Below are 6,978 nucleotides of genomic sequence, written 5' to 3' on the forward strand. Positions count from 1 at the left end.
ATGCAAGTATATCCATGGTAATCTTCAGCATTTTTTGGTCAAGCTTTCTTGATAGTCCATGGATGCCCATTTGTGATCCTGGGTGGAAAGAGGGACTAAGAGAGAAAAAGTCTTACCCACAAACACAACACCCTGACTTGGACAGAACTTGAACCCAGATCTCTCAGCTTGAGCTTGCTGCATTAATTCCAGATTACTGCTTCTAACTTTACTAGTTAAATGAATTACACATTTTACCTCTTTCTAAAATCAAATGCTTAAAATATGGAATAAAAACTTATTCAACCAGGCAACTGAAGAAGATATAAGAACTGACATGGAATCTGTGTTGCATTTTGAATGTGAACTTCTTACTAACTGAGTACAGGGGCCATTCTGGGTAATATTGCCCCTCGGTTGTAGCAGTATGGGCCTGGCACCACAAGGTTTATACAATAACAACAAGGGCCAATATTTTCCTGTATAGCTCAAGCAAGCAAGGTTGGGCAGTAGTTTATTATATGGCAATCAGACCAAACCTGTTCATTTTGAATTTGCTGGCTATCACGATAAAATATACACAGCTCATGACCGTTTCATTTGGAAATGGTCCACATAACAAAATATAGACCAAGTAAGAACCAGTCAGAATGTTGGGATTTACCTTAAGTTAGGACTTATAATCTTGCCATATGATAAGAGTTTTTATGTCCAAACTTTCCTATTACAGGGCTCCTCTACAAGTACAAACTTGGAAATGAAAGACAAAGCAGAAATGAAGGCATATTTATCATTGATTGAAAACTCACTGGTTCCATCTGAGGTAATGTGGAGATTCTGCCATGGCTCTTATTACATCCAAATAAATGTTTCAAATGTTAGTGCCACCACCCATGTTTATTGAATCACTCCAAGAAGAGGTTTGTGACAGTGCTATATTCTATCCTGCAGTCTTGTCCCCCGCAATTCTTCAATGCTTTTGAATGAAAGTAAACTTTTGCATTTTGGTTTTTCTTGGAAAGAAGACAACCGAGTTGCAGCAAGGACAAGAAGCAACTCAACCCACACATGACTTTGTAATGTCTAAGTAATAACCTTTGCAACAGCATTAGGGAGTGAGGTTGCTAAAAACTGCAATATTTCTACCCCCTTAGATTTCCATGGTGCTCTTCAGTTTTGTCTGATCATGGGCTAGAGGATCAAACAATTATCTTCTGTGCAATTTTACAATATTTAGAATTTCCTTGCCATCAGCACTCTCTTCTCTAACATCAGAATGTACTTTCTCCCTACTGTTCTCTAAACATTTCCTAAGGCATTGACAAGGAGAATTTGTTTAACAATCAAGAGCTTCGTTAGTTAGTGCATGATCATTTCCTATACACTTGTGACCTTGATGTTTGATTTAGGGATGATACTGTATGGAAAAATTAAAAATGAATAAAGGCTGATAGTTTCGAAAGAAACTGTTTGGGGCTGCGTCAGTGGGAGTAACGAAACAATTTGGATATATCAACAAAGTTGAAATGAATGGTTGAATAGTGAATGGTTTATTGGATACCTTAATAGCAGCATGAGCTGAATTGCTAAGGTTTTCAATGTTATTAAGGTTGAGTTCGGACGTCAGCATAAAATGCAATGCAATTTTTTTTATATCCTTGCCCAAGTAGCTTAACATGTTGCGGTGGAAGAAAGACTGGGCAGTGCGTACAAGGCAGCATTATGGCTGTCAGTTCCCTGTTCCCCTGAATCTTGTTCTTAGCTACCGGAGGCTGTGGAAAGTCTGTGGAAAGTCTGTGGACAACTTAAGGGAGATGGGTGGCATCACAAGACAGAAAAAGAGGTATGTAAGTGCTTTTTGAAGTTCTGGAAGTATTCTTAATGAATACGTTGTTACTGTGAATAATAAAGATGCAAGAGTAATCCTGGCTCAATGCCTGAAATTTATTTACTTAGGACCTCACATGAAATACTGGAAAAGTTTGCCATCTGAATCACCTGAGTGGGTTCTTAACCAGTACCCTCCCCAAGCTGGTTTGTGAAAAAGAGAGGAATCACCTCCAAATTTTCCTGCAACATTTTTCTTTTTTTCTCACCATTGCTGGATAGACAACTCCAAAAACGTACTGTTTGTAGCTTAAACTTTAAATTATCAACCAGGTCTCTGACCTTCTATCTCCCATGAGTGACCAAGACAGAATTTCTCCTTACAATATCAATACAATATCAAGAAGACTAGTGATGAGAATAAAGAAAAATGTCAACCTGTGGATTATTAGTTGATCAAATACCAAGCTCTCAAAAGGAACATCATGAGAATTGTATCACAGACAGTAGGGAGAATTACTAATGAGATCTCAGGAGTGAATGGGTCAACCAGCGACACCTTAGCATCAGTATTGTATTCTCCATACTGTTCTCTGTACCTCTCCAATGGGTAATAAGAAAAATTTGCGTAACAATCAAAAACGTCTTCAACTGGTGATCATTTCCTTTATTCTCAGGACCTCACAGTGTTTGACTAGGGGTGATATTGTTAGGAGAAAGTAGACTCTAGACACTCGAAGGGGTGGCTAGTAATAGTTCTTTTATTTATTTATTTATTTAAAAGATTTGCCAACAGGCAGGGACACCACAACAGCTTGCGCCAATCACTGCGGGCCCAGTAACCCCCTATCCAACCCAGGGGAGGACATCCATCACACAGTAATCTTGTGCGTGGGAAATTAATGTCTCCTACCCCTAACCCTGCAGGAGATGGGACCTCCATTTATTTGTCCCTATCTGAGAAGACTAGAATATCTAACCGTTTCTTGATGTTATAGAAAGGAAGCATATTCTTCTCAATTATTTTAAGACCTTGTGCATGACATCTTTAACATGATTCCGTTTTCATTTAATTTACTTTTATATATTTAACAGGTTCTTGAAGAATTTAGGCAGAGATGTCAAGCCCTCTCTGAAAAACTTGGAAATAACAAATTCTTCATAAGTGACAGGTAAAATAACCTTTAAGGTTAATAAGTAAAATAGAAGTTATTATTTTGTTGGCATAAAGACCCGTTAACTGCTCTTCTGTGCATCACCTTAATGGCTACTAACACGTATCTTTGGCATCAAACATCAGCTCAAAGTAATTGGGTTTTGGCATCAAACATCAGCTCAAAGTAATTGGGTTTTATCTACTGAGTTGACGATTTAGACTTTTCAAGCAGTAGCACTTTCACTCTGACTCACAAGGGCTGGTGCTCTAAAAAAAACCCCCTGCACATATGCAATACCACAGTTTCTTTAGAAACTTTGCCCAGATAAGCTCAACAGGTCCTTTCAATAATCAGTACCGGTATTTAACTTTTGTATTTTCCATCAACTTTCTCTTTTTTTCACCTTTCACACTTTCCATGTAAATTCCAGATTGGCTTAAGCCTGCCATGGTGATAGAATGTTTTTCTTTCATAAAAGAATGGTCACTATCATCATCATTAGAGAAACATTTTAGAAAAACAAGATTGCAATATCTTTAAAATGGTCTCCCATTCTATTGGTCATCCATGGTGGATAATTATGCCAGGTCTTAAATCTATTACAATTTAATTTAATGGCATAATGGCATATTTGCAGGAAAGAAAAAGACAAAAAATGCCATAAGGTTAATTTGTAAAAGAGTTTTGTGACGACCCCATTTAAAAACAAGTCACTTCATAAAAAAATATATATATATATAAAAATTACAATAAACTCACTAAAAATCATCCAGCTTTAAGGTCAGGGAAAAGGTCTGGTCACAAGCCTAACATCAACATCATGCACTTTAAAATGTCAATCACCAAATTTTTAAGGGTGGTTTTGCTTTGTGTAGTTAATGTATTAGTTCTGTAGCAACGTGGTTTGTAACATAAGATAATATAAGTTCTTGTATCTATTGGAAATAGAGACTATAATTATTATTATTATTATTATTATTATTATTATCAGTATCATTATTATTATTATTATTATTATTATTATTATTATTATTATTATTATTATGGCAGTAAACACTTCTGGATGCCCAGCTATCCTAAACAATGATTGGGCGGCAAGCTGTAACCAATCAATGCAACGATCAAAGTCCTTACAATTAAAATTCCTGTGGTAATTCCTAATTATGAAACCCTAGTGATGAAAGTCCTAAACTCAATTGCTATGTAATAAAAACTTCAGTCAAAATACTAAAGGTTTCATACGTCACTATCGAAACGCTTAAATGTAATAAAACATCTAATATCCCTTATTTCAATCTTAAAGCACCTCGCCATATTGAGTGAACTATGGCAATTCTTAATATAAAAGCCTTAGTCCTAAACGTAATTACTATTTAGTAAAATCCTCAATGTAAACACTGAAAGTTCTATAACATCACTATGATAACGCTTAAATGTGTTAAAAAATCTAATATCCCTTATCTCAAATTCTGAAAGCGCCTCGCAATATTGAGTGAACTTATGATGACTGATTTCTGTATCTGTAGAGCTGTTGTGTCACTCTCATCCCCCTCTAGCTCTTTAAGTGCCTTTCTAACATTTCTTGAATAACCTCCGAGTACTTCCACAATAATGTTGTATTGTGTCACCCGATAATCAGGGTATCTCTGTTCAAGCTCCCAGCGCAGTGGCCCATACTTTGCTGTTTTTTCGGCAGCTTTGTCCTCCCTGTTTTCTAGCCACGGGCAGCTCATCTCGATCACCGATATTTTCTTGTTCTCCTTGTCGACGATGGTGGCGTCGATCCTGCTCGCTTTTACATGCGTGCCATCTGCGTAAAGGGAATGTGCCAATATGCTATTGCCCTCTCGTTCTCATACATATTATTACTATTATGAAGCAGTTTAATGAACTTCAGCATGCCAGGAAAAGAAAGTTTCATAGGGCGCACAGCGTAACCTATGAAACTACACATCGTTGCACTTATAAAAAATATTACAATTATTAATACTATTATTACTATTATTACTATTATTAATACTATTAATACTATTATTACTTTTCTTATTATTATCATCATCGTCATCATAATTAATGTTGTTTTTGCTGTGATAATCCTTCACATTGTTATCGTTTTGCTTTTTCAGGTCCATAGAGTTAGATGCACTTGTGTTTGGCCATCTCCACTCACTTCTGACCAGATACCTACCAGATGGTTCTCTCAGCTCTGTAGTTAAGGCCCACAAAAATCTTGAAGACTTCGTTATGAGGATCCTGGAGGAATTTTTTCAGTAGGCAGGAGCGATCGCTTTTGAAAACGAGGGCAGATAAAGCCAATTACTGCAGACTTCATAAGAGATTTCCCCTCCATCGCCTTCTAACGATATACTGTTAGCACAGTAATTGGTTATATCAACTAAGTGAAAGTTGTAAATTGGCCACCGTAACGAGTTAAAAAGCCGACGTTTTTGAGCGTTAGCCCTTCGCCGTTCGCTCTGACGAAGGGCAAACGCTCGAAACGTCAGCTTTTTAACTCTTTACGGTGGCCAATTTACAATTTCAACTTAGTTGATATAACCAATTACCTTGTTACCCCCATCGACGCAGCACCACAGTTTCTTTAGAAACTTTCACCCTTTACTGTTAACACTCAGGAGCACGAAGCTGCTCGTCTCTTGTCTTTGGAGAGAAAAATTTTGACGTTCACGGCAAGCAACACAGGGCAAAAGTTAATTTCTTACCATCTGTGTTTAGAAACTTCTGTTCTAAATTGAACAAAAAATATATATTATTTGTCGACATTCGATAATTAGAAAGGGATTAAATTAAGAGTTGATTTTTTCAGTTTGGCGTTATTATAGATGTCGTTTCTTGCCTACATTACCCTACCTGTATTAAACGTAATGACTTAGTCATGGTTTATAAATGCATCAACAACTTGACTCCTAACTATCTCTGTGAACGATTTAAACAACGTTCCGAAATTCACCAAAGAGATACCAGACAGAAGAGCGAGCTTACGTTGCCCAAGTGCAGGATCGCGGCTGGGCAAAGGGCTTTTGCCTTCCGTGGGGCTAAAAGTTATAATTTTTTACCCAAATTTATCAGAGACACAGATAGCCTAAGTGGTTTTAAAAAGAAAATTTTTAAGAATATTCTTAATTCGTAACATGTGACTTTAGTATTGAAATATAAGCTAATTTTTTTTTTTTTTTTTTTTTTTTTTTTAATATCATGTTATCTTATTATGACGTTTTTACGACTTAATATCTTATATTCATGTATGGCGGAAGAGCCCCCAGGGGGGAGCTATGCAATAAAGTATGTATGTATGTATGTATGTAAACGTACGATTGAGTGGTTGTGCGTACGAAAAGTAGTACAGAACGAAAGAAAAGCCGGTGTGTCGTACGCCCGCTATTTACTTCGTACCCATTTACTGGGAGCCTAGAACAGGTCAAGGTTATTTTATGGACGAAGAAACGAGCCGGGTGTGTGTCGAATTCTTTTGTTCTTTGGTTATTATAGCTGTGGAAAACAGACAGAAGAGATCAGAAAATGTAGCAGACTAAAGATATCCTTTAAGGTGTAAAATTTAGTCAATTAAAAAAGAAGAATATAGTCCAGTTAATATCTGAATTTTCAATGAAGTAAATAAGGTTTTCACCCCTCAAAAAGTCTAACAACTCGTTTTCAAGGTGCATACCGGCAAAATTCAACCAGCTTCAAGAAATCCTTTGGTTTGATTGGTTCGAGAGTGTGGGTGACTTTTAAATTTTTTTTCGCAACTTTCAGAGAGCTGTTTTACACATGTGCAAGTAAAGTTTTGACAAAAAATTAAAGTTGAGAGCCATTTTGGTGCTTCGTGGTCTAGTAATAGTGGCGGATCCAGGGGAGGGGCACGAGCCGCCCCCCTTATTTTTGGACCAAACTGAGGCCCGAGAAAAGAAATTTTTGGAGGCCTGGCCCCCTCTCTTATTTGAAGATCTGGATTACCGCACCCCCTGCCCCCAACCTTATCTCATGGATCCGGCAC

General features: G+C 37.1%; 1 pseudogene across 1 annotated transcript in view; it reads left to right on the plus strand.

Moving 5' to 3' along the window:
• Positions 1-6,573, plus strand: part of LOC148721180 (metaxin-2-like) — a 9,738-nt pseudogene extending 3,165 nt beyond the window's left edge. The window contains exons 6-9 of the transcript XR_015993473.1: positions 710-802; positions 1,650-1,822; positions 2,902-2,978; positions 5,090-6,573. The product of XR_015993473.1 is annotated as a metaxin-2-like (transcript). The remainder of the gene's footprint in view (positions 1-709; positions 803-1,649; positions 1,823-2,901; positions 2,979-5,089) is intronic.
• The last annotated feature ends 405 nt before the right edge of the window (positions 6,574-6,978 follow it).

The sequence above is a fragment of the Stylophora pistillata genome, chromosome 11, assembly GCF_964205215.1.
Source record: "Stylophora pistillata chromosome 11, jaStyPist1.2, whole genome shotgun sequence".
Taxonomy (NCBI): domain Eukaryota; kingdom Metazoa; phylum Cnidaria; class Anthozoa; order Scleractinia; family Pocilloporidae; genus Stylophora; species Stylophora pistillata.